This window comes from Pseudonaja textilis, chromosome 4 (genome assembly GCF_049901715.1).
Source record: "Pseudonaja textilis isolate UNSWEBS1 chromosome 4, rPseTex1.2, whole genome shotgun sequence".
Classification (NCBI taxonomy): domain Eukaryota; kingdom Metazoa; phylum Chordata; class Lepidosauria; order Squamata; family Elapidae; genus Pseudonaja; species Pseudonaja textilis.
In genome coordinates this window covers 2,986,860-3,012,142 of record NC_141993.1, presented here as the reverse complement: position 1 = coordinate 3,012,142, position 25,283 = coordinate 2,986,860, and the positions used below count along the sequence as shown (strand labels likewise).

The 25,283-nt window shown below is 42.3% G+C and overlaps 1 protein-coding gene across 3 annotated transcripts in view; it reads right to left on the bottom strand.

The window, feature by feature from the left end:
* The window catches only part of PAX2 (paired box 2), a 211,204-nt gene that overhangs the window by 66,422 nt on the left and 119,499 nt on the right, over positions 1–25,283 (bottom strand). The gene's annotated exons all lie outside the window — the stretch shown is intronic.

Sequence of the window (25,283 nt, the reverse complement as noted above, 5' to 3'; positions counted from 1 at the left end):
TAGAGGTGGAAACAACTAGCACGTATGTGCGAGGGGAACCTTTACCTTCACCTTTAATCTTTTTTAGCATCCACAATTGCGTTGAAGTCCCCTATTAAAGTCTATTTCCATTATCTTTTTTGTGAAGTCTTTTGTAAAACTCTTCCTGCATATTATTTGGGGTATATATTGCAATCAGAAGGGTTTGTTTCGGATTTATTAGTATCTCTGTCATTAGTATTCTTCCTTCTTCACCTGTGTATATTTGTTTGGATTTTAATGATTCTCTCATACTTATTTTTCTGTAGTATTTCCTCCAGCAAGTCCGTCATCACCTCACTTAGGTTTTCGTCTTTCTCTTCAACAACATTCTGGAATCTCTGATAAAAAGCGCTGCCTTTTCCATTTTCAGAAAAATTATTGTCTCTTCTAAATCTCTATTAGCCAAGGATAGTTTTTGGTCCATTTCTTCCAACCCACCAACCCCTGTTTGTTCAGCCCTTACTTCTACTTTTTGTATCCTCTGCTCATTCTTCATTAGCATTTGCTGGATATTCCTTATCTTTTCATCCATCTTACATATATCCCCTTTCATCGCCCCCATTTCACTTTTGATCTCATCAGGATTTTTGGACATGGCTTCCTGAGTTTTAGTCATGGCTTCTTGTATCAATAGTAGCATTGCTTGCATGTTCTTCATAGAGCTTGACTTCTCCATGCCTAGCATAGTTTCTATCAAATGTTGATTGGAACGGGATGAGGGCATCTATAAGGTTTTCTTTCCTATCTTTGATATGTTTGATGTGCTTGTCATCTCTTCTGGTCAAAAAGTATTACTCCAAAATAGCAAATACGCTAATTATTTTTACACTGCTAGAAACTTTATCCCCACACCCCCTGGTGTGGGAAACACTCTGAAATAACAGTAGAGGTCACCCCACACTCAATAATGTATATAGACTATTTTGGCTATATATGTATATCTTTTAGTCTAAACAATTAGTAATTAAACATTAATAATAATCAGTGAGGATTAATACTTCTATCAGTTCTATTAATTATTCATAAATCTTAAGTGTAGGTCTCTCCTTTCTTCACCACTCAAATTTGTAATCATACAGACTTTGTCCCCAGGGTTGTTATCATTCTTTTGAGAGTCTTTTTGCAGGCTAAGATTTATAATTCGTAAAGGTCCCAAAACCCATAAGATCCCTGAAATTTTTCCAGAACAATTTTTCCTGGGTGATTATACAATTTCCAAGTTCACTGAAAGTATTTCCCTTCTTTTTCACTCTTCCATATTCAAACTTAAGTTATGTCCTCTAAATGTCTCAGAAGGCCTTTTGTAATTTTTATAAATATTGCATCAGTCGCTTTATTTTATATGCACCCTTCTTATCAGTAGATGGTGCTCTTGCTCTTTTTGATACTGAAACCGTTTCTTCCCAAGCACTTTAAATCCAACCTCTGTCAAAAGCGAAAAAGACAAGAAAAGGAATAAAGACAAGATAAAATCCTTTCAAAGTGGTTAGTCTAGGCTTTCCTCATGCTTGATCTCCATTTCTTTATAGTTGTTCTGCACTTCTATTCTGGATCAGTCATTGACTCCAACCACTTAATCACTGCTTCTCTCCTGGAGTGGAAATCCTGCTTCAGTCTTTTTTGAGTCACATTTTCACACTTTTCTATTATTATACCAGGGTAAATCCATTGCAGAGAGTTAGAATTGAAAAGTTCTCACCCAGCACCTCCATGTTGCTTCTTGATTTTTGCCTTCCGGTCTCTTGTCTAGTTGTCACAACTTCGGATCAGCCATACTGCCCATCTTTCCTCACATTGGCACCAAGGGCACCCTTCGCTCTAGTGGGAGATTGCCTTTCTCCATGCTGTCTTCGGGGCTTCCTTCTACTTTTGCTTACTTCTCTGGGGTTCGCAATGCCCATTAAGGGTCACCAAACATGAGAAATTGGTTGAGGATAACGAAGCCCAATTTTCCCACTCTGCTTCGCTGTGACACCACAACTGCAAATCACCCCCAGAAGCATCTTATGCACTTTGTGCTAGAGGGTTTCCAAGATCTGAGAGCTCAAAGCTCCCTGGACCACCAAGATGGAGGGGACGAGAGACAAGGCAGAGACAACAGAAGAAGACTGAATTCTCTCATTCTGGGAGCTGTGGACCACACCACCTGAGCAGATGGGGCAGTGGCCACCCCTGGAAACCCTCCAGACCATGTCCCAGGGCCAGTGAATGTACCTGGATCAGAAGCTGGGAGAGCTCCCCAGCTGGAATGGAAGGCACCCCCACCCCGGGCATCAAGTTTGATGGAGATCCCCAGCAATTGGGATTCTTCCTAATCCAGGGAGCCTGGGTCCAAGTTGTCACCCTGACCCTAGAAGGAGCAGTTGCAAGGTGGATTGATGACCCTCCACAATGCGAATGCCTCAGAACTCCAGAACTTTGATTGCTTCCTGATGGCTCTCCACCACTGGTTCGAGGACTCTTTAACTGACCGCAAAGCCTAAGACCACATCAAAATGGTGAGGCAAGGCCACTGGCCAGTAGCCGTATACACTGAGGAATTCTGAGACCTGGCCTGCCATGTGGACTAGCCAGAAGACATCCTGGTGAGCTGCTTTAAAGATGGGCCAAATAATGACCTTTACCATGCCTTCATTGCCCACAGAATCCCAAATTACCTCCATGATTTAACAGTTCTCTGTCCTAGCAGAGGAGGCAGAAACTGACCAAATGAGGAACCAGTAGTGGTCGTGCTGAGTCTGAAAGAGGTCCCTGCCCAAGAAGAAGAGAGAGCCTGCCAAACCACAAGCAATCACACTGTGCTCGACCACCTGTTTCAAGTGTGGGAAGGATGGCCATCACACAGCTGAGTGCTGCTCAAAAATCCCAGTGAGGAAGAGTGCTCATCCCATGGCTGGACAAAAGCCCATGGAAGCCAGAGACACAGTGCTGAAAAGCAGCAAGGTTATAGAATTCCACCTATCCTCTAAACCAAGGGTAGGAACTCCGATCCCATCTGAGGAAAACCCTGGGCCATCCAAGAGCAACCTTGAAGATGACCTCTTGGTAAGTGGACTGATTGAGCCAGTCACTTTACCCCTAAGACTATTAATATCCAGTTTTGGGAGGAGAGTAAAAATGACAGCTCTGCTAGTCTCAGGGTGCACCAGGTGCCTGGTAAGCCCGACCCTAGTAGGGAAATTGGTGATCCACCTGAAGAAACTAAAAAGCCCAATTTCCTTTTGCCAACTGGATGGATCTGTCACTTAATGGGGAGACCCAGGATTGAGTGGCCCATGTTTCTGGGACTCACTTGGCTGAAGCAATGGAATCCTCAAGTAAATTGGAGAAAGAGAACCTTAAGATTTCTATTGGGGGGATGACAGCACCAAGCAAAGGCGATGAGGATCAATGAGAGACCAACCAAAAGGGGGAAAGCAGCCACTATGAAAACCAGGTCATTGCAAGGTATCCTCTAAGAATACAGAGACCTAACAGAGGTTTTCAGTGAAGAAGGATGCTCCATTATTTGACTCACAGACTGTGCTATTGAAATTCTCCCTGGTGTTAAACTACCAAAGCCAAAGCTGTACTCCATGACCCCTAAAAAGTTAGAGTAGTTACATGCCTTCATAGACAAAAACCTAACCCGGGGCTTCATTCAACCAGCTAGACTCAAAGTGGCAGCCCCAGTACTATTCTGAGAAATGGATGTGTCTCTTTGTTTGTGCATTGATTATAGGGGTCTGAACACAGTGTGCATGGAGAATGTATATCCCCTTCCCCTCATGAAGGACATGTTGGCTCACCTTTCTAAGAGGAAGATCTTATCCAAACTAGATTTGTGCAAAGCCTATTACCAGATTAGGATTAGGGAGGGGGTTGAATGGAAGACCATATTCAATTGGCCTCTGGGATGTTTCCAGTTTAACATGCTGCCCTTTGGGCTACAAGGCCCCTCTGCTGTTTTCATGGAACTGATCAATGATGTGCTATGAGTACCTTTACAAGGAGTTTTTGGTTTGCCTTGCTAACATATTAATCTACACTGAAACCAAAGCGGAGCACATAAGACTTGTCCAAGCATCCTAAACAAGCTCCACACTGCAAAGGTTTATGCTAAACTACCAAAGTGTAAATTTCACCAAGAGAAAATAAACTATCTATGCTATCACATCTCACATGAAGGGGTGGAAATGGACCCAGAAAAAAGTGTGAGCAGTGATCGACTGGGCTCCACCATGCACAAGGAGGTAACTGCAGAGTTTTCTGGGTTTCACCAACTTCTATAGGCAGTTTGCCCAGATTGTTCTCCCCATCACCAACCTGCTAAAAATAAAAAGGCGGGGGGAGGGGGGGAACAAGACAAGACAAGACAAGCCAAAAGTAGATTAGCATAGTGGTGAGCATTGGAGAAACTACGGAAACTCTTTTCCGCCCAGCTGGTGTTAAAACCTCCGGACCTAGAAAAGCCTTTCATAATCCAAGCATATGCCCGAGATGTGGCAGTCAGGGCCATCCTGTTCCAGGAAAACAAACAGGGGCAATTACAGCCCTGTGCTTACACCTCAAAAAAATTAATGGACACAGAGCTGGACACATGGTCTGGGAAAAGGAGGCTTATGCTCTCTATTGGTCCCTCCTTACTTGGTCCCATTTCCTGGAAGGGGAAAAAAATCCTATTCCAGGTATGGATGGACGACAAGAATCTGGAAGCCCTTAAAAACCCCATGGAAATTATTCTCCAAACAAGTACGCTGGGCCCAGTACTTCCAGTGCTTCAACTTCACTCTTCAATACCTTCCAGGCAGAAAAAAAAAAATTCTGGCTGATGCTCTGTCCAGACTGCCACATTACAATAGCAATAAGCCAGAGATAGCCAAACTGCTGCTCCTGGCCTCACAACTAGCCACTAGAGTAGTGATCGGAGTGCAAACAAAGGAGACCTCCCGACAGACAATACCACTACCTTACTCTTGCTTACTAAAAGAGGGCCTGCCATGGATGGGGGTGGCGGGTAAGCTGTACATCCCAGAAAGCCAAAGACTCAAGCTCATGCAAACCTGCCATGACTCTAAGATGGCCGGTCATTTTGGTTTCATAAAAATCTTATATCTGATAAAAAGACAATTCTGGTGGTGGTCTCTTAAAAAAGACACTGAGAGTTATGTGGCCAACTGTCCTGTCTGTGAGGCAGCAAAAAGGCACCAAGGGAAAATGCCTGACCTGCAACTGTTGGGTGAACCTTTAGCACCCTGGAGAGATATCTCCATGGACTTTATCATGAAATTGCCTGAAAGTTCAGGGAATACTGTCATTTGGGTAGTAATGGAACTATTCTCCAAACAGGTCCACTTTACCCCATGCCAGAAGGTCCCCATGGCAAAAACCCTAGCAAAAATGTTCTTACGCCACACATACTGTTTGCATGCCCCCCCCAATAATCATTTCTGATAGAGGGGTCCAATTCACTTCTAAGTTCTAGAAGGTATTCCTAGCCCACCTTGGGACCAATCATGGCCTGAGTTTGAGTCACCATCCTCAAATGAATGAAGGGACAGAACAAACTCAGTTGTAGAACAAAGCCTAAGATGCTTCATAAATTCCCAACAGGACGATTGGATGAACCTACTGCCCTTTGCAGAGGTGGCTTATAACAATGCAGTCTATTCTAGCACAGGGTTCACCCCTTTTAGAATAGCCACTGGCCAAGAGTTTAACCCAATGCTAGAACTACCAGTGGATGAACCCACCATACCATCTCTTAAGGAGTGATATTGCAATTGCAAAACACATGGCTAGTTGTGGGAAAGGCCTTAGAAGAGGCATGATTGATGTCCAAAGCATAAACAGATAAAGAAATGGGTGGAACCAAAGCCATTCCAGGTCAGAGATAGGGTCTACTTATCCACAAAATTTGTACAGTCCTTACAATCCTCTAGGAACTAGGATCAAGTTTAAACTTTCCTGTTTCTGGTCTTCCTGTCACTTTGATGTACCTACTTGGGAAAGGGAGAAAGAGAGATTGGCTTGAGGCCTTCTGTTTTGTCTCAGATTTGAAGGAACTAGCAGATTGGCACCTGAGAACAGCTTTTATCATTTTCTGAACTCGGGTTCTCACAACAACGTCACACTAGTGGATTGGCTTGCCTTGGACTGGACATAGGGGAGGGGTTTTCTGCAATGTTTAACCTAATGGTTCTGAGTGGGAATTTCAGATCCTGCCTGCTTTACTTGCTATCACTTTCTGTCAATCAAAGTTTCCTTTTGAAATGATGCCTGTTTCAAGAGTTCTGTTTTCTTGAAGGGAGAGGAGAGGCAAGTTCTTACATTGAGTTAATTTGTGGTAATCAGGAATAACTAATTTTGTCTCCTTCCCAAACCTTGTTCAGGAAACCTGGGGCTTTGCTGCTATCATTTAAGATATACACCCTAAAGGGTATGACTAGGGCTAAAAGCCTCAGGGCGGGATGATAGCAGTGTCTTTATAGTCAGATATCCAATAGCAAAGCAGGGAGTTGGGGCTATATACTGTACATTTGTGTATTATTTCTATATAATAAATCATAGCATTGAGACACACACCTGTCAATAAAACCCATTTGATTGGGAAGAGGGGCACTGCTTAAAAAGACAAAAGGCAAGATGCTAATATACAGTGATATGCAACATATATAGTATTATTGACACTGTGAAAAGTCAACATGACTATAAAGAACAGTTCAGTGATATTGGTAGATTAAAAAATAGAGAAATTGAAAGAATAATATATACAGAAGAAACCCTTTGTCATTGTGCTGGCAATGGCAATAGAGTGGCCACTATTTTTGTTTCTGTGACAATGGTGTTAGTGTGTGTAAGTAAATGATAAACTAAGAAAGAGAAAGGAGTTGATAAAAATATACAATAAATCAGTTCAATTATTTAATAAAGCTCATGCAAGAGATTTTGAACAATAGGAGTTTGATTTGCAGATCTGTCTGTCTGCCCATGTTGCTGGTATTAAAGTAGAAAGCAAGCAAATTCTATGACTCAGTGGAAAGAGCAAAGATTTGTTTATGCAAACATGGATTACTAAATTACCACATTTACTAATTCATGAAACCAAGCTATCAACTAATCATGCTGGTTTGGAAAGCATGTTGAGCCATGAAATAGTTAACTCTATCTTAGACCAGCATGTTTCAAGAACCAGCTAAAGTCTTCACTAAGGCAATCTACCTAGAATGAATCTTCTAAGTTGTCACCCATTTGGGGGAATATAAGGGTGCCCTTTATTTCAGTGATCACATATTCAAAGCATCTTCTATTTTTGAACTTGTCTCACTGATATTTTTTATTCTGAGCTTCCAGTCTGCCTCGGTTCCTGCCTTCTTTCTTTCGCCCTCTTCTCCTTGGATACTGTTATGTCCCTGGACCTTGAAGAAGTTCCCACCAAGGTCCGTTCGCTGCGGGGCGGCTGCCCCTCCTCATTGGCTGGGTTTCCCCAGCAGCCTGCTATAAAGCAGGCTGCTGGGTCCAGCCCTTGAGCTGTTCGCTGCGAGCCAGTCCCAGGCTGAGCAAGCACGTTCAGCCCTTGTAAATAAACCTTGTTGCACTAAGCCCTGGTTCAGCCTCTTATTTCCCATACGTAATACTGGCGACGAGGATGGGATGGCTACCAGAGGCAAGCTGCAACGCTGAATCACTAATATGCTGATCTGCAGCCCAGAGAGAGAGAACGATCAGCCAAAATAGGGCAAGCGCTGACCGCAACCCAGAGAGAGCGATCAGCCCGAAATGAGAACGAACGCTGAATCACTATAACGCTGATCCGCAGCCCAGAGAGAGGCGGTCAGCTAAAATAGGCAAACGCTGATCGCAGCCCAGAGAGAAAGCGATCAGTGAACAAGCCAGCGAGAGTGAGAAGCGCTGCGAGCCGCAGCCGCCGTGCCGTTTAGGCGCGAAATTTGAATAGCTGTCAGCGAAGCACATTCAAATACAACACAGCGTTGTATTACGAAGTCACTAACGCCCACACAGGCGCGAATTTCAAAAGACGCTACCAACGACCGTTGCAGTCTAAACACCTGATCCCCAGAGAGAGAGAAGGAATTGCAAATTTCACCAGAGCTGAAGTCACTTGCCTAGCACAGGCACTAAACCTCTACTGCTACCCCAGAGAGAGAGAGCACTTGCCTAGCACAGGCACCAAACCTCTACTGCTACCCAGAGAGAGAGCATTTTTTCCCCAACAGGTTAACCAGCAGACCTACAACATGAACGCCAATCCAGCCTTCCCAGCATTCAAGCCAGATGAGGAGAAGTGGGAATCATACAAGAATCGATTTAATTATTACATCGACGCCATCGGATTGGCTGAGGCAGGGGAACACCGAAAGAAAGCACATTTCCTGACCTACTGTGGAGCCATCGTTTCGATACAGCCACAGCTCTTGTGGCTCCACGTGAGTTAAAAATGTCCCCTGGACAGAACTGTTAGAAATCCTTACTAACCACTATTCTCCTAGACCTTCACAGATTGCCAGACGTTTCACCTTCAGAATGAGGAAGCAGGGGGACAAAGAGAGCATCAATCAGTACATGGCTGCTCTCAGGACTGCAGCACTCCATTGTGGGTTTGGCAGCTACCTTGATGACATGCTCCTAGACCAGCTGGTCTGTGGGGTCAAGGACCCGCGCCTACAAAGACGGCTGCTCGCCAAAAAGACCTTAACCTCGCTCAAGCCTCGAGGAAGCCCTGGCAGAGGAGCTGGCATCTCATTCAGCCACCGAGATCCAAGGTTCTGTCACCAAGCAAACAGCAGTTTCCGTCCACTCAGAAGAGGTGATCAATGAGGAAGACCCGAGTGACGAGGCCGACATTCACCGCCTCACAAACGCCAGGCGCCTCAGGTAGGAACCAGACAGGATAACACCGGGCCATCCAAGCACATCACGTTGTGCCTTTCCTGTGGTGGACCCCACTTGAGGACCACATGCAAATTCAAAGGAGCCACTTGCAACAACTGCCATAAGAAGGGGCACATTGCAAGAGTATGCCAAGCCTCACACAACGCAGCACAAAGGGCATCTTCATTCGCACATGCCGGACCCAAAAGGCAAGTATTAAACTGCCGCACTAATCAAACTTGCTATTCTATTAGTAAAATCTCTCTTTCCGTCTTATTAGAAGGTAAACCTTGCAACATGGAGGTTGACACGGGTCAGCGCTCTCCATTATTTCCTGGAACACCCTCAAGGAGCTTCAACCCAGCCTATCAAGAAGCCGACTCCAGAAGTGCCAGCTTAGCCTAAAGGACTACCAGGGGAAGACCATTCCTGTAATCGGCAGAGGCAAGTTTTTTGTTAATTTTAAAACCTTTAAGGGCCACCTACCTCTAGTGGTAGTGAGCGGCAACCTCCTACACTTTTGGGACTTGATTGGTTTCCCCACCTCGGGTTAGGTCTAACAGGAGTCCATGCTACCTCAACCTCTGACACGGACTCCCTGTTTGCTGATTACTCAGACGTATTCAGTGATGAGTTAGGGTGTTATAATGGCACCCCTATCTCATTTTCAGTCGATCCCAGGCAGTCCCAATTCGGTTAAAACCTCGCAGAGTTCCATTCGCCATTCGGCCTAAATTAGACCTTGAATTAGATAAATTATTAAAACAAGGGATCCTGGAGCCTACAGACTTCGCCAAATGGGAGACGCCCATCGTCACACCCCTAAAAAGATGGTAGCCTGAGAATTTGCTCAGACTACAAGACCACAATCAATAAATTCTTGCAAGTTAGCGCTTATCCAGTACCCGCCATTCAGCATTTATTACATACTTTTGAACCTGGCACTATCTTTGCCAAATTGGACATGTCTCAAGCATATCAACAGTTCCTGTTGATGACCAAACGGCAGAACTTCAGACCATTGTCACCCACAGGGGTGCTTTCCGTGCAAGCGCCTCCAGTTTGGCGTAAGTGTTGCCCCAGGCATTTTTCAATCCCTCATGGAGCGGATTTTACAGGGCCTTCCTGGAGTAGTACCCTACTCGATGACATCTTAGTCTCGGCCAGGAACAGACCCCAACTCTTCCAGAGAGTTAGAGCAGTCCTGGAGAGGTTCAGGCAGCATGGCCTCAAGTTAAAAAAAGAAAATGTGCCATTGCCACTAGACAGGTGGACTTTCTGGGTTATAAAATTGACGCCTCAGGCATTCACCCCTGGAGTCCAAGGTTAAGGCAATACACGAGGCACCCACTCCAACCTCCAAAGCAGAACTGCAGGCCTTTTTAGGGCTCTTGAACTTTTACGCGTCATTCCTGCCCCATAAAGCCTCTGTGGCAGAACCCTCCACAGACTTCTGGATAAAAACGGTTTGGCACTGGGGACACAAAGAAGACTCCGCTTCCGCGCAGTCAAGTCGCTACTCACATCAGAGGCAGTGCTTATCCAGTTTGACCCCAACCTCCCATTAGTACTGGCCGCAGACGCATCTCCTTTCGGCATTGGGGCAGTTTTAAGTCACAGACTGCCCAACGGCCCGAGGCCCCTATCGCTTTTTTTCCAGGACGCTCTCTGCAACAGAGCGCAATTACAGTCAAATTGATAAAGAAGCCTTGGCAGCTGTTACAGCGGTGAAGAAATTTCACGAATTTCTCTTTGGCCACTTTTTCGAGCTAGTCACCGACCACAAACCGCTTTTAGGGTTACTAGCAGGTGACAAGCAGACCCCTCAAATTCTGTCCCCCAGAATGACCAGATGGACCCTTTTCCTAGCAGCATACTCGTATAGACTTGTGCACCGCCCGGGTAAAACATTGTCCCACGCAGACGCTCTTAGCCGCTGCCCCCTGCCTGACCCAGCTGAAGACCCTGCCCGGTCAACGCCATTTTTGAAGTCACCCAACTGGACCTACCAATCACTGCCCTTGATATTGCCAATAAATCCAAAACGGACAAAACGATCGCCCAGGTACTGGACTGGGTGAGGAGGGGTGGCCGGGCAGTGACATTGAAGCTAAATTCACGCCATTTAAGACCCGCTTACAGGAACTGTCGAGCTTACAGGGCTGCCTGCTATGGGGCACTCGAGTGGTCATCCCGACATCTCTGCGCACCCGAGTGCTGGAGGCGTTGCATGAAGGCCACCCTGGCATCGTCAGAATGAAGGCGTTGGCGCGAAGCTACATTTGGTGGCCCGGCCTTGATGAGGACATCAACAAATGGGTAAGCTCCTGCCATCCCTGCCAGGTTTCCCGTCCATCCTCCAATTGCCACCCCCACCAAGTGGGAAAGTGCCAACGCACCCTGGTCCAGGATTCACATCGACCTCGCGGGCCCATTGCATGGCAAAATGTTCCTCGTGGTCGTGAGACTCTTACTCAAAGTGGATTGATGTGGCACAACTATCCACGACCACTTCACAAGCAGTCATCAAGGCATTGACTCGCCTGTTCGTAACGCACGGTCTACCAGACTCCCTTGTTTCCGACAATGGTCCCCACCGCGCCAACCGAATTCAGTCGCTTTTACGGCCAACCTGGGCATTCGTCACATCTTCACGGCCCCTTTCATCCTGCCAGTAATGGGCTAGCAGAGAGAGCTGTTAGGACCACTAAAGAAGCCCTGGCCAGGTTCAACAAGGATGACTGGCACCACAAACTATCCTGTTTCCTGTTAAGCCAGCATTCAACCCCTTGCACAGTAACCAACAAGTCCCCGGCCGAGCTTCTGATGGGCAGACGCCTGCGAACTGTATTGGACAGGCTCCACCCACATTACTGCCCTGACTCTCCTCTCGCTTCCACATCGGGAGTAGGCATTTTGTCTTGCAGGAACCCGTGTTCGCGAGAAACTTCGCTGGCGACCCATTGTGGATCCCAGGAGAAATCGTAGCCATCACAGGACCCAGATCATACCGGGTTAAGCTGGAAGATGGCCGGGTCTGGAGACGACATCTGGACCAGCTTCGAGACGCCAGGGCACCCTTGTCAGCCGCGACCGGGGCACAGACCGGTGAGAGTCCGCTGCAACTTCCACACAGCGACATCGACTCCGATGACCTGCTAACGTCTCCAGCCGGACCAGAGAATCCAAATGATGACTGCGGCGACCTAGCGTCCAACCCATCCGAGCCAGACGGGCGTGAGGACACTCCCAGCATCCAGCCCTACTGACCCCGGACCTACTCCGACCGAGGGTGGTACTCGGGACTCATCATCGAGCCAACAGTCGCCAACGGACTCTGATCCACTGAACAGCACACCAGAGTTGCGCCGCTCTGGGCGCCAGCACAAGCCTCCCGTATACCTCAAGGACTATGCGTGTTCGCATCTGGGGGAAGGGGTGTTATGTCCCTGGACCTTGAAGAAGTTCCCACCAAGGTCCGTTCGCTGGCGGGGCGGCTGCCCTCCTCATTGGCTGGGTTTCCCCAGCAGCCTGCTATAAAAGCAGGCTGCTGGGTCCAGCCCTTGAGCTGTTCGCTGCGAGCCAGTCCCAGGCTGAGCAAGCACGTTCAGCCCTTGTAAATAAACCTTGTTGCACTAAGCCCTGGTTCAGCCTCTTATTTCCCATACGTAATAGATACGTTCCTGTGTGTGTGTCCCCAAACAACGGGAGCCAGTCACCTTCTATTCACAACGTTTCCCTCAGGGAGCTTTCACATCACTGTCAGTTGTTGTTGTTTCAAACTCACTTGTTCTTGTTGTACAGAGGCAAATGGAGTCATTAATTACCTTCTATCGGCTGGGCTGAGTTTAGAAAACAATCAATATGTTGTGCTTGTCATTCACAATAGCTCCTCCAGCTTGCCTAGATACTGTAGGCTATTGTACCCCCTGTAGCCTCAGCACACCTTAGGCCAAGCAAGAGGTTAAACAATTCTAGCCATGCAAACTCCAGGCCACTTGCAAATTGAGCTTAGGAAAAAGATATTTGTCCCCAATATCTCAAAAGTTTTCCCAAAAAGAATCTGCAAGAAACACCAGTGCATAACATTGCTTTCTCAGATTATGTGGGACACAGTGTATAGCAAGTCAAATGACAAATCAGTGTTTTACCTTGGGCCTTAAAAATGAGCTTCATCATGTTGGGGTCATACAACATTCTAGCTAAATGTATATTTGGCTTAGTACACAGTGTAAACTCAAGCTTGACTGGTGTAAGTTACTTGAAGTCAGGCAGTATATATAACAATTAATGCAGAATCATGATGGAAAAGAAACATTGATATGCTCAGTTAAATTAAACTACAGAAATTGCTGCTGAATACTGTATGAGTTTGTTCAGATGTTTTCAGTATATTTTAACAAAAAAAAAAACACCCTGCCATATAAAATTAAGGACTGATATTAATCAAAAATAGCAGACTAGTTATCTTTGCACTAGCAAAGGTGTAAAAGTTACAATTACAAAAGATGAGCTAATTCAATGCAACCATTATTGACCTTATTTACCATTTGTGTGTTTGGATTACTCCTAGGCAAGGGCATATTGTTAGTAATTTTTAATTGGAAAATATGTCCCATGATGAATTTATAACAATCCAATAACAGTGAAAGTAAGTCCAGGAGGACTAGTGTGGGACGTAAGGCTTTATGACCTGAAGTCACTGTGTCAACCAGCCAATAGGAATGATAGAATTCCTGTTCATTTTGAAGCACATTCCCATATTTGTTTTTAAAATGCATTATTTGTAATCATAAGAATAAATATTACAGTGAGCAAAATAACTACATATGTAACAAATATGTCTGTAAGCACATTAGCATCTATATATCAGATAATGGATTGATCAGGTCACAAAGTAGTATAAAGATTAGTGAGCAAATGTCTATAATTAGCTGATATTAATATAAGGTTACTTACATAAATTTAGTGTAGCTTAGTAATTATAGCCTCTGACGCATAATTGATAGATATTATTAGTGGAATTAGGCTAATTATGGAGGGTTTTTGTATGGCTGCTATTATGCCTCTTAGATTTCATTTGGTATTATGCTACCTTGAAATCAAGGTAGTTAAAATTAAGAACAGAAATGCTATTATTATTATTATTATTATTATTATTATTATTTCATCTTTAGTGAGATTCACAGCCTTTGGGGCTAGTTGGTAGCTTAACAGCTCAAGTCCTAACTAAGGACCTAGGAACTGTTAAGGTAGCGTTGGAGGATATAAGCTGGTCCATGTAGGGTGTTTTTTTGTAGAATCAGGGTATTCAAGTCTGATAAATTCAGAATTTCCAAATAACGAGGTAGCCTTTTAGGTATTGCTCCAAGGGCTCCAATTACAATTGGGATAACACATGATTTCTTTTTCCAGAGTTGCTCAACTTCAATTTGTAAGTCCTGATACTTCGTGATTTTTTTCTTGCTGTGTGTCTTCAATTCATGCATCACCAGGTATTGCAATGTCAAAGAACCAACCCTTTTTCTTTTCAACTATTGTTATGTGTTGTGGGCCAAGTGCCTGTCAGTCTGAATTCTTGACTTTTTCATTTTCCAGAACCTTCTCAACCTGATGTTCCCAGTAGTTGTTACTATACTCAAATCCAAATTTTTGGCATGGTTTCTAGTGAATGATGTTAACAACTCAGTTATGGTGTTCTAGGTAGTCAGTTTGTGAAATGTTGCTGCTATTATTATTATTATTATTATTATTATTATTATTATTATTATTATTATTATACATTTATGTTTGCATTGAAACTGATACATATGTTGAAAATGGTGTTATTTTCATAGAAATTTTACCTAAACTGATCAACTAATGATTGCTCTCTAGGATCTCCTGTTATGATTGTAGTGGTTTTATTTTTTTCCAATTTCCACCAATGGCTTACAAGTACATGTTTTTATTAATGTGTTGGTATGAAATACTTCTTTTTTTCTTTTTGAAAATTTTATTTGGGTTTTCACAAAAACAAAATACAAATAAAACATCTTTTTTGAAAATAGCATGGTCCCAGGTTATCACTTCTTCATACAGACACAAAACTCAATTTCATGCTCATTTTTATATTCTATTCCATATCTTATTACCATTTTATATTTCCTACATAGTTTTTCCCCTCTTTTAATTTTCTCAACTTTGTTTTAATTATCTCATCTCAATTCAAATCATTATATTTATACTTTTGTCTGTCCTGTTTCAATTTCACATTATCTTTTCTTATTAAGCAAATTTTTCCCTGTAGTTACCAATTAGAGTATGACACCTTTATATCCTTTAATTTTATCCATTCAAACTCTTATTTAAGCTTCAATGTATACCTTTAAGATTATAGCATTCAGTATAATACATAACTTCAAATCAAGTTCTGCTTGGTACATTCTTAAAATAGAGAGTATATTCTTAAAAAAAAAAATTATATATATATGTGTGTGTGTGTGTGTGTGTATATATAAAACACACATTCCATTCCAATTCAATTCTATCATTAATATGCATTATAATCTTAACATCTTTAACATTTCTTTTCAATTAAATATCATATTTCCTTAGGAACACTTATAAACTTTCCATAGTTAATTCTTTTTTTTCCATATTTCTCACTTATATTTTTAGAAATCATTACTAATAATTAAAAATGTTCCCTTTTAATTCTCTCAATCATTTTAATTCATTTATTTATTAACAAACATCCCACTACATTACAGTAAACATTTTATCCATCATCATATTTTCTAAAATAATTTCTATTTGTAATATAACAATGCTATCTTATGTACCTTTGCAGAATCCCTTTTGCAATTAAATTTTCACCCATTATCTCTAAACAAGCTCATGGTTACAATCCTTATATCTTTTCTCTGTTTCTCCATTTCCTGTTTCTGTTTTTTACAACTTCTTTTCCTTGCCTTCTTCCCCCTCCCCTTTTTTACCCCCTTGTCTCTCATCTGTAATCCCCTCTTCTGTTGCTTTCTAATATTATACTTATGTTTCATATTGTTCTTCCTTTTGGTTGTTTTTTCTAGTCTTGAACCTTTCACTCTCTTTCCCCCTTTTCTTTTTTCCCGCCACTTAAAATTATTTGATCATTAAACATGGCTTCTTCTTTGTCCCAATCTTCTTGTTCTGCAAGCGTTTCTTGTTGCTTCTCATAGTTCCAGATCTCCATTTCTAAGAATTGAAACACAAAGCCAAAAGAACTTCTCCCTTCTTGTGCATCTTCTTTCCATTTTTTAAGTTCCATTTTCAGTTCTTCTAAGAGTGATACCATTTTAAAAACTTTTAAACAACCACCCAGTTAATTTTAGTCATCTAGATGCAAAAACCAAAAATTACCAAATAATCCAAATAATCCAAGGCTGTTTCTACTTGCTTCTTTTTTCCACTTTCTCTTCCTGGGGTTCTATTATTTTGTTACCAAGTTTTCATTAAAATGTATCTTTGAGGAATCTTGTTGAAATTTCACTGTAAGTTCCTTTTAATTACAGTTCCATTCCTTAATTCCAAGCAGTCTCCTCCATTTTCCAGATCCTGCCCTTTTATTCTTTTTTTTCCCCTCCTTTCCTGCTTTTAAAAATTTTTAAATGTCCAGAAATCTTTATTATCCCTTGGACTTTTATTTTCAGCTTAGATGCCTATTAAGGTCAAAGTGGATTTTTTTCAATTTCTTGCTTAAGTCTCTTAGCAATCAGTATAAGGAAGGGAAGAAAAAAAACCTAATCCTTTCCCTTCTCTCTCTCCTTTGCAGCTTCAAAATCTTCTTTGGGAACAATGTTGTTAAGTTTAAATTCCAGGGTACCTTATTTGTTGCTTTTGCTGTTTGACCTGGTCAACCAAAATTTTCTCTTCTTATCTTCCTCTTGCACATTCTTTTCCGGTCGAGTTCCGGCCATTTCTGACCACCGCTACAACCGCCTTTGGGAAAGGGAGGAATGGCCAGCTGGGAAGGAGAGATGCGGCTCTCCTCAACCCTGCAGGCAGTCTCCCCTCTCTTCACCACTTCTACGGGATGGCTTAGCCCCCAAACCAGCCGGCTTGGGGCACTCCAGCAGCGAGCACAGATTGAAGCCTTGGAGAGACGAGGTTTCGGTCTGTCGTCAAAGAAGCTCAAACCGGAAGTTCGCCGGAATGAAATACTTCTATGTAATCATTGTGAGTCCAATTTAAAAGCTATTGTGTGGTATGCATAAAATCTTAGCAAGTTCTTTGTTTAATTATAGTAAAAATTAGTTGCTTTTCTATCATTGAAGATGATAACCTAATAATTTGGTAATGAAATGTCTGAACAAAAACAACCAAGCTCAGAGAGCATCAAGAACTCCCCCCTCCCCGCAAAAGAGTTAAGTGGGGAAAAAAATTGATTTAAGTTTTTTCTGGCATAAAAAATAACCTGACAGTTTGAAACAATTCTATTTAAAAATGACTGGTAACACATTTTCTGGTTCCACATTTTTAAAAGGTAGATTTGACTAAGAAATCATTACCTTTCATTAACTGTTAAATAATTATATTTTAAACTTTTGAGGTTGTACAAAAGAAATAGTTTACATAAAGAGCTGAATAGAAGTATATACATTTAAAAACAATAAAGAAGTAACTAAAAATAACAGAAAATTTTAAAAATTAAATTAAAATATTTTTAAAATAACTACTGTTTGACCTCAATGGCCTCCTCACCTCTGAAATTCAGTGAGTGTGATAGAGAAGGACTTTACCAGAAAAAAATAGAATATTCTGTAATTTTACCCAATCAACATTTCAGGAATATTAAATCTGTTTCTTGCAACAACAAAAATCTCATTTAGTTCAGCAAAAAAAAATCTCTTTAGGGTCTGTGGCCCTTCAAATAACGTTTAAACAAAGTTGGCTTTCATCCTTCCCATGTGCGCTCTCTCTCTCCCTCCTTCCCTCTCCCTCCCTCTCCTCTCTCTCTCTCTCTCTCTCATAAATTTGAAGAAACATTAGTGCTTAATTTATAGTTGTTCATGTGTTATTAGTTGTTGGTTAGATATTAGCATTCAAAGGAAACAGAAGCACCAGGAAGAATCCAGTTGATGGAGTATTCACAACTTCTGAAGGCAAGTTTTAAGAAGAGAGCAGACAACCACTTGTCTGAGATGGTATATGGTCTTCTGCTTGAGCAGGGTATTGGACTAGACTTCCAAGGTCCCTTCCAACCGGTCGTGGGATTCAAAAAAATTTTCTACCAGTTCTGTACTACTGGCTTGGTGGGCATGGCAGGGGAAGGATATGTAAAATCTCCAGTCAGAGGTGGTGTTTGCCAGTTCTATGAACTACTCAAAATTTCCGCTACTGGTTCTCCAGAACTGGTCAGAACCAGCCTCACCCAGTGCTCCTCATAGCTGCCCAGGCCTCACCCAGCCCTTGTAGCTCCTCATAGTTGCCTGGTCTTGCACAGCCCTCCTCGTAGATGCCCGGGCCTCACCCTGCCCTCTCCAGGACTCCCCAGGCCTTGGAAATTGGCAAAAAACAGAAAACCTCAGTCATAAGAATGTGTGGGATGTTGTAACTGGTCATAAGTGTATGTGTGTTTGTGTGTGTGTGTGTGTGTGTGTGCATGCATCGTTGTCAAAATACCAAAAACAGGTCAAGTAGCTCTGTGGAGGTCAGTCGCAAATTAGTACACTTGCTAAGCAACTGGCCATTAAGTGAGGACCGCTTACATTTGGTTTGCCAGTCACATGGCCACCTGGCCATGGCCACCCCCGTCACATGACCACTTAGTCACACCCAGTCAGCAAGCCACACCCACCCAGTCACATGACCAAGCCACACCCACAAATTAGGCCACGCCCACAGAACCGGTTGTTAAGAAATTTGAATCCCATCCCTATATATATAAAAGTGAAATACCACTCACAAATCATCACAAAATCTCCAGAACCGTAAAGACTACAAACTTGAAATTTGGCATGTGTGATCCTCTTGGCTTCTAGGTGCTCACTAAGAAAGATTTTTCAAAATGATCATCGGAGCACTAGTATTTCTTATATTATTATTAACATGCTGTGATGCTAAGGAGTTCTACTCCCCCTCCTCACCTAAGAAGAAATATGTTCCAAATACAAAACATGAGCAGAGGAGAGGAGTTTCAGTTTTAATTTCACAGCGGAACCAGCTTTAACAAAATAGTTGAGCTAAGCCATGCCCAGGCTCCTTGCTGTTTCCTTCTTGCTCACACAGCAAATACTATTTCAGTTTCCAAACAGCCCTCAACTCTCTCACACACTGACAGGACACTAGCCAGACGAATACCGATGAAGCCTGATCACATAGTTTAGTAGCGAAGCACGGGTATAGAGCTAGTAAAATATATTAAGCAAAACTTACTTATGAATGGCTTCTGCAGTAACAGTTCACATTGAGAAGATATCTCAAAATTAAAGACCTCTGCTTGGCACCAAACTGGATGTATACATATATGATTGCAAACTCACCAATACCTGAAAATGTCTATCAATATTTTGTAAGCATTTAAAATCATTTCTTTCTTTTTTGAATGGGGATGGTTTTGAAAATGTTATGAAATTGGGGAAAAAATGCAAATTGAAAAGTATTATTTAGAAAACAGCCAGCCTCATTATTGAGAAAGCATCTCCCTCTTTCCTACTTCCGTGGATGTATTCTGAAGTTATTTAAACTGTATTATTAATTTAAAAATTGGAATTCGTATAACCATCGGGGATCTTACATAACTCACACTCAATCCGGAGTAAGTAGGCTGAAACTGCAAGGACAAGAGATGGATGATCTGCCGGTGCAGGACTCCTCGTGAGTCACAATGCAAGGAGAGGGCATGATATATTTATTTATCCAGTCATTAATTTAAAATATTTACATAACTGCTTCTTATGGGTTTTTTTTTTTTTTGACAAACATCAGAGCAGTTCTTATATGACACTTGATCGAAACAAACATGAATTCAGCAGAATAAATTTTATAAAGTTTGCCAAGCCAGGCTCTGCAGGTTTAATCTTCTCTTGATCCAAGAAAAACACGGAGGTAAGGATAAATACTCTTGAGATCTGCAGAGGATGTGCCATGAAGATCAGAACCATACACGATGCATATGCAGCTTGTTTGTCCACCCTGAACTTTTATTTATGAATTTAGGATCATGGGAAAAGTGAAAAAACAACAAAAAATACTTTTTTTTTGGTCCATAGCAGTGCTAAAAAGAAGGTGTGAACTTGCTGTTTGGAAAATACAATAAGACGTTCATAGGTAAAGGGGAGACCAGTGCTCCTCTACTACTACATTTCTTCCATCTTCTTCAAATCAGATCCAACCAGCTTAGATATCAGAAAAAAAAAATAAAGCAATTAAAAAAATAGATTTCCATACTTAAGAAAAGACAGAGGTATAGAATTTTCTGAGGTATAGAAAATTTCAGGATATACTGCAGCTCAACAATTACAAAACAGGAGAAGGAGCAAACAAGTGTAATTCTCTCAGCCGGACTATGCAAACTATGATAAATAAAAGTTGTCAAGGGTTCTCTGTAGAGACAACAAGGAACAAATATGTGGCACATGGTCCTTTTTGCCATCCCCACAAACAAATTAAGGAAAGGGAGTCTTTTTGTAACACCCCAAAAGTGAAGCTGACAGAATAACTGATAAAAACAGTCCCTTCAATCAAATAGTGCCACCTATTGGAGCCCAGGAAGCATGCCCGATCTTTGAAAGAACTCCAGATATTCTGCAAGCCCATTATGATTTGACTTGTTCTGTCAGGCCTTGCAATACCATACCTGTGGATCCCTGTTGGTGACTTATGGATATTTGGATGCAACATATTTTATTTTATTTTTCTATTTTTACCATAAGCCAAAGTTACTTTGAAGTTGGAGACCACACAATCTAAATAAGAATATTAATAATAATTAATAATTAATAATAATAATAGTCATCATCATCATCATCATCTATAACACCACAAAAACTCAACATCTGCCTATCCAAGGTCCCTGAGAAGGACTTGATAGGTAGATAAAAATACCAAATCTAGCCTGAACATCTGGCTGAGTGTGCAACAAACCACAATAATAGGGCAGTGGATGTTGTAATAGTTAGAGGCAGCAAAATAGGGGAAAGTGAATTGGAGAAAAATCACAAAATATAAAGATCTGCAATTGTGACCAAAAAAAAAAAAAAAGCAAAATAGTATCAAGAGTAATAGGCCCCTTGGGTTCTGTCCCAAAATATCTGCAGCATTACTTGAACATAATCGCCATTGACAAAGTCACCAGTCAGTTGCAAAATGCAGCTTTACTTGGACTGCTTGAATCTTGCATCTAACAAAAACATCTGTCTATTCCAGGTTCTTGGGAAAAACTCAATAGGTGGATAGAAAGCCAAAATCAGGCGAAACATCTGGTACTGTGCAACCAATAATAATAACTGGAGCACCACTTGAACACCATTGGCATTGACAAATTCACCATTAGTCAATTACAAAATGCAGGTTTACTTGTAATAGTTTACATCCTATGACAATACCTCTAACACCATAAAACATTAACATCTGCCTATTCCAAATCCTTGGGCAGAACCCCATATGTGGATAAAAATGTCAAATTCAGTCCAAACATCTGGCTGACTGTTCAACAACGCACGATAATAATAATGGGATTTGCAACTCAAGGTGAGTAAACAGATTAGGGAACATTGGGATACTAGGAATGAATTTAAATTTCCATGGACAATTATATCCAAAAGTTTTGAAGGCATTTATACATGTCAATTTAAGAGCTCTTTTTTGTGATGTTTGAGCCCTCATGGAAGATCAGCATAATACTAGGGGACTGAAGAAGAGCAAATATTATTCCTATAACTGACTGTTCCCCCCCACCCACTGCCCCTGTAAGGAAAAAAAAGATGGCATATGTAACTATAGCTTGGTGAAGCTTGCAGCCCAAACTCTGGAATAGATTATTACAAAATTTGTGAACATTCAGAAAATAATGCATTATTTTCTTTAATTTGGCAGTTCAAACCTTACCAGGCTGGAAAAAATGAGGACCCAGATTGTTGGGGGCCATATGGTGACTCTGTAAACCGCTCAATGTAAGGACTTGCAAAAAATGCAAATACAATAAGAGAAGTAATCATTTCTCCATGTTTATATTGTTCAGACCATGTTTGAATTCTGTGTCTAGTTGTGGGAACCACATTTTATGAAAAATATGAACAGTGGAGCAGGACCAAAGGAGATCATTGAAGGTGATAAGGGACTTGAAAGAAATTTAAACTAACCGATGTTCTTACAAGGAATGACTGGGTGTATTCAATTTATTTAATATGGAGATGAAGGACAGACATGATAACTACTTTCAAGCATATGAAGAACTTCAAACTTGTGCAGAACAAAGACAAGGATTATTCAGAATTGATCCAAAACAGAGAACAAGAAACAATGAATTTAAATGCCAAGAAAGCAGATTTCAGTTGGACATCAGAAAAAACTTCAAACTTGTGCAGAACAAAGAGGAGGATAATTCAGAACTGATCCAAAACAGAGAACAAGAAACAATGAATTTAAATGCCAAGAAAGCAGATTTCAGTTGGACATCAGAAAAAACTTCTTCTTCATAAGATTCGTTCAACAATGGCATTCTCCATTAATAAGTATTGAACAGATTGGATAGATGGCTGTCACACATGTTGAAGAGGAAGAGGGAGAGGGAGGGAGAGGAAGAGGAAGAGGAAGAGAGAGGATAGAATTCTTTATTGGCCTATAATAATAAAATCTATTATATTATCATAATAAAATCTATTATTATCTCTACAGTTTTAAGACTGTTCTGCTCCAGTTTCTTCCAGCTGCACCAGAGGGCATAGATGATCCCCAAGTTCTCTTCCAATCCTTATGATTCATACAACATGCCGGTATACTCTGGCCCATGAATCAGGTAAGATCATGGCCTCTTTCTTTCTCCTCAGAAACTATTATTTTATAGAACTAGTTTTCACACTGAAAACGTTTTAAGTTTTTAACATTAACTTTTAAGGTTTTAAACAACTGGCTTATTCGGGGCAGGATTCCAAATTCTCAACAACTGGTTCTGTGGGCGTGGCCTAATTTGTGGGTGTGGCTTGGTGGTCATATAACCAAGTGGGCATGGCTTGTCAGTCATGTGACCGGCTGGGCGTGGCTTGGTGGTCACGTGACCGACTGGGTGTCACTTGGTGGTCATGTGACTGGGTGAGCGTGGCCAACTCAATGTCATTCGCATGGAGGGGTGCCTTGTCTGGTTTCTCCTCCCAGCCAGTCCTCTTTTAAGAAGAAAACAAATTTCTTCTTAAAAACCTCCAGTGATGGTATACCCACAATTTCTGAAGGCATCCCATTTCTCTGATTAATTGTTCTTATTATCAGGAAAATTCTTTTTATTTCTAGGTTGGATCTGTTTGATAAGTTTCCATCTCACAGTTACTTCCAGTTGAGCCAGGCACCACCTGTTCTATATATTTTTATTTGCATGTGTAAAATCTTACTTTACTCTCCATTAAATTGTTCTACAGTGGTATTCAGTTTACTGCAATGATTTTTGCAAAATGAATTAAAGCTTGGAGAATACATCTTTGCTTATGCTGATAAATATTATTCCTTTTGAACATTAAAGCATACAGTCAAGGAAATATTTCCAATCCTACAATTGAAAACACATTTGAAAGGTATTTTCAAAACAGTCAGTTAGTGGATGTCTTACCATTCTTTCTCTTCTCCTTTAATTAAATCTTTCTGCTTTATATATTTTTTCCTTCAGCCTTATTGCAATATTCCAAAATTTTCCTAGATCCTTCACAAAGAACCATTTCTAATTTAACTGGAATACAAAACAATCTTTCTGGTCTGGAATTCCTTGACTCACACTCACACTCCTCAGCTCCTCAACACTTCTTAATGTTTTCCTTTCCTTTTCTTTCTGTTATGTACAAAAACGTGCTTCTCTTTTACTGCTCCAAAGGGAATTACTCAGGAGGGTGATATTAGCACTTCATAAACATAATTATCTTGCTCTCAGAAAAGATGGGGACTTAACAAACTATTTAAGCAATGCATGATTAACTGCATAGCACCAAAAGGCAGATGAGCTGCTCATTGAGGCCAACAGTGATACAAGCAAAAATCAGTCTTGTTTGGAAAGGCTGTCTAATAAAAACGTACCCAGGTCTTTTCTTATTATAATATCCTGGACAGCTGTGGAACTTTCTTCCCTCCCTTTTTTGGAAAGATTTACAAACAACTTCAAGCCAGATTTGCCTGCAGCTTCCCACCCCCACTGGTAGCTCTTGCCTGGGCAGCAGTTTGGCTTTACCTTGTCCAACCTTCCTCCCGTGGCTCATGGCAGAGGGGAAGGCCAGCCCCCCTCATCTCCAGCAATGCCCGGTGTGCTGAGGCCCGATCCGGGGCTCGTCATACCTGGGTGAGGGGTGGCAGTGGTGGCGGCGGCATGCTCCAGTTGTTTTCATCAGCGAGAGGGGCTGCAGAGCCTCTCTCGCCGATGAGAAGGCTCTGGCCAAGAAGGCAAATGGCGGCGGCATGTTCTGGAACTTCCTGGCAGTGGGGAGTTTTCTTGGGTGGCTTTGGTGGTGACAGCTGTGGTGGCAGAAGGCGAGCAGTGGGGGGGGGGACTGCACCAGTGGTGGGGAATTTCCTTGGGCAGCTGCGGCGGTGGCCTTTGCTGCAAAAGGTGAGCAGTGGGGAGGAGAAGGTGAGCGGTGGCGGTGGTGCATCCTGGAACTGCGCTGGTGGTGGGGAGTTTTCTTGGCAGCAGAGCACACTAGGGTGGCAATGGCCTCTCCTGGCCAGATCCAGCCATGGCAGCACCAGGGGAAGAAGAACATTCCCTTCTCTCCCAGCCAGCACGCCCATGGTGCAGCAGCTTCTTCATGGCCAATGGGAGAAGGAGAATGTTCCCTTCTCTCCTAGCCAGCATGGCCATGGCCTTGCAATGAGGGGGGCAATGAGAGGGTCAGCTAGCTATCTAGGTCATGGTGAAGCAAGCCAGGCAAGCCTGGGGATGGGGTGGGGATCGCGCAGTGGCCTAGGCTGGCCTGGGAGTCGACTTAACCAGGGCTTGCTTGTAAGCTCACTCACCCAGGGAGATCAGGGCCATGGTGGAAAGCAGGCAGCAATGGCGGCTGAAGGCAGGTTAGCAATGGCAGGTGAGATGAGGAATGACTGGGAGCCATGAGTGGGGGGGGGGTCAGGAAGGGCTGGGGCCAGCCAGGGGAATGGTTTATTGGTTCTCCGAAATGCGCAGAATCATAACAACCAGTTCTACCAAACTGGTCCGAATGGTAGAATCCCACCCCTGG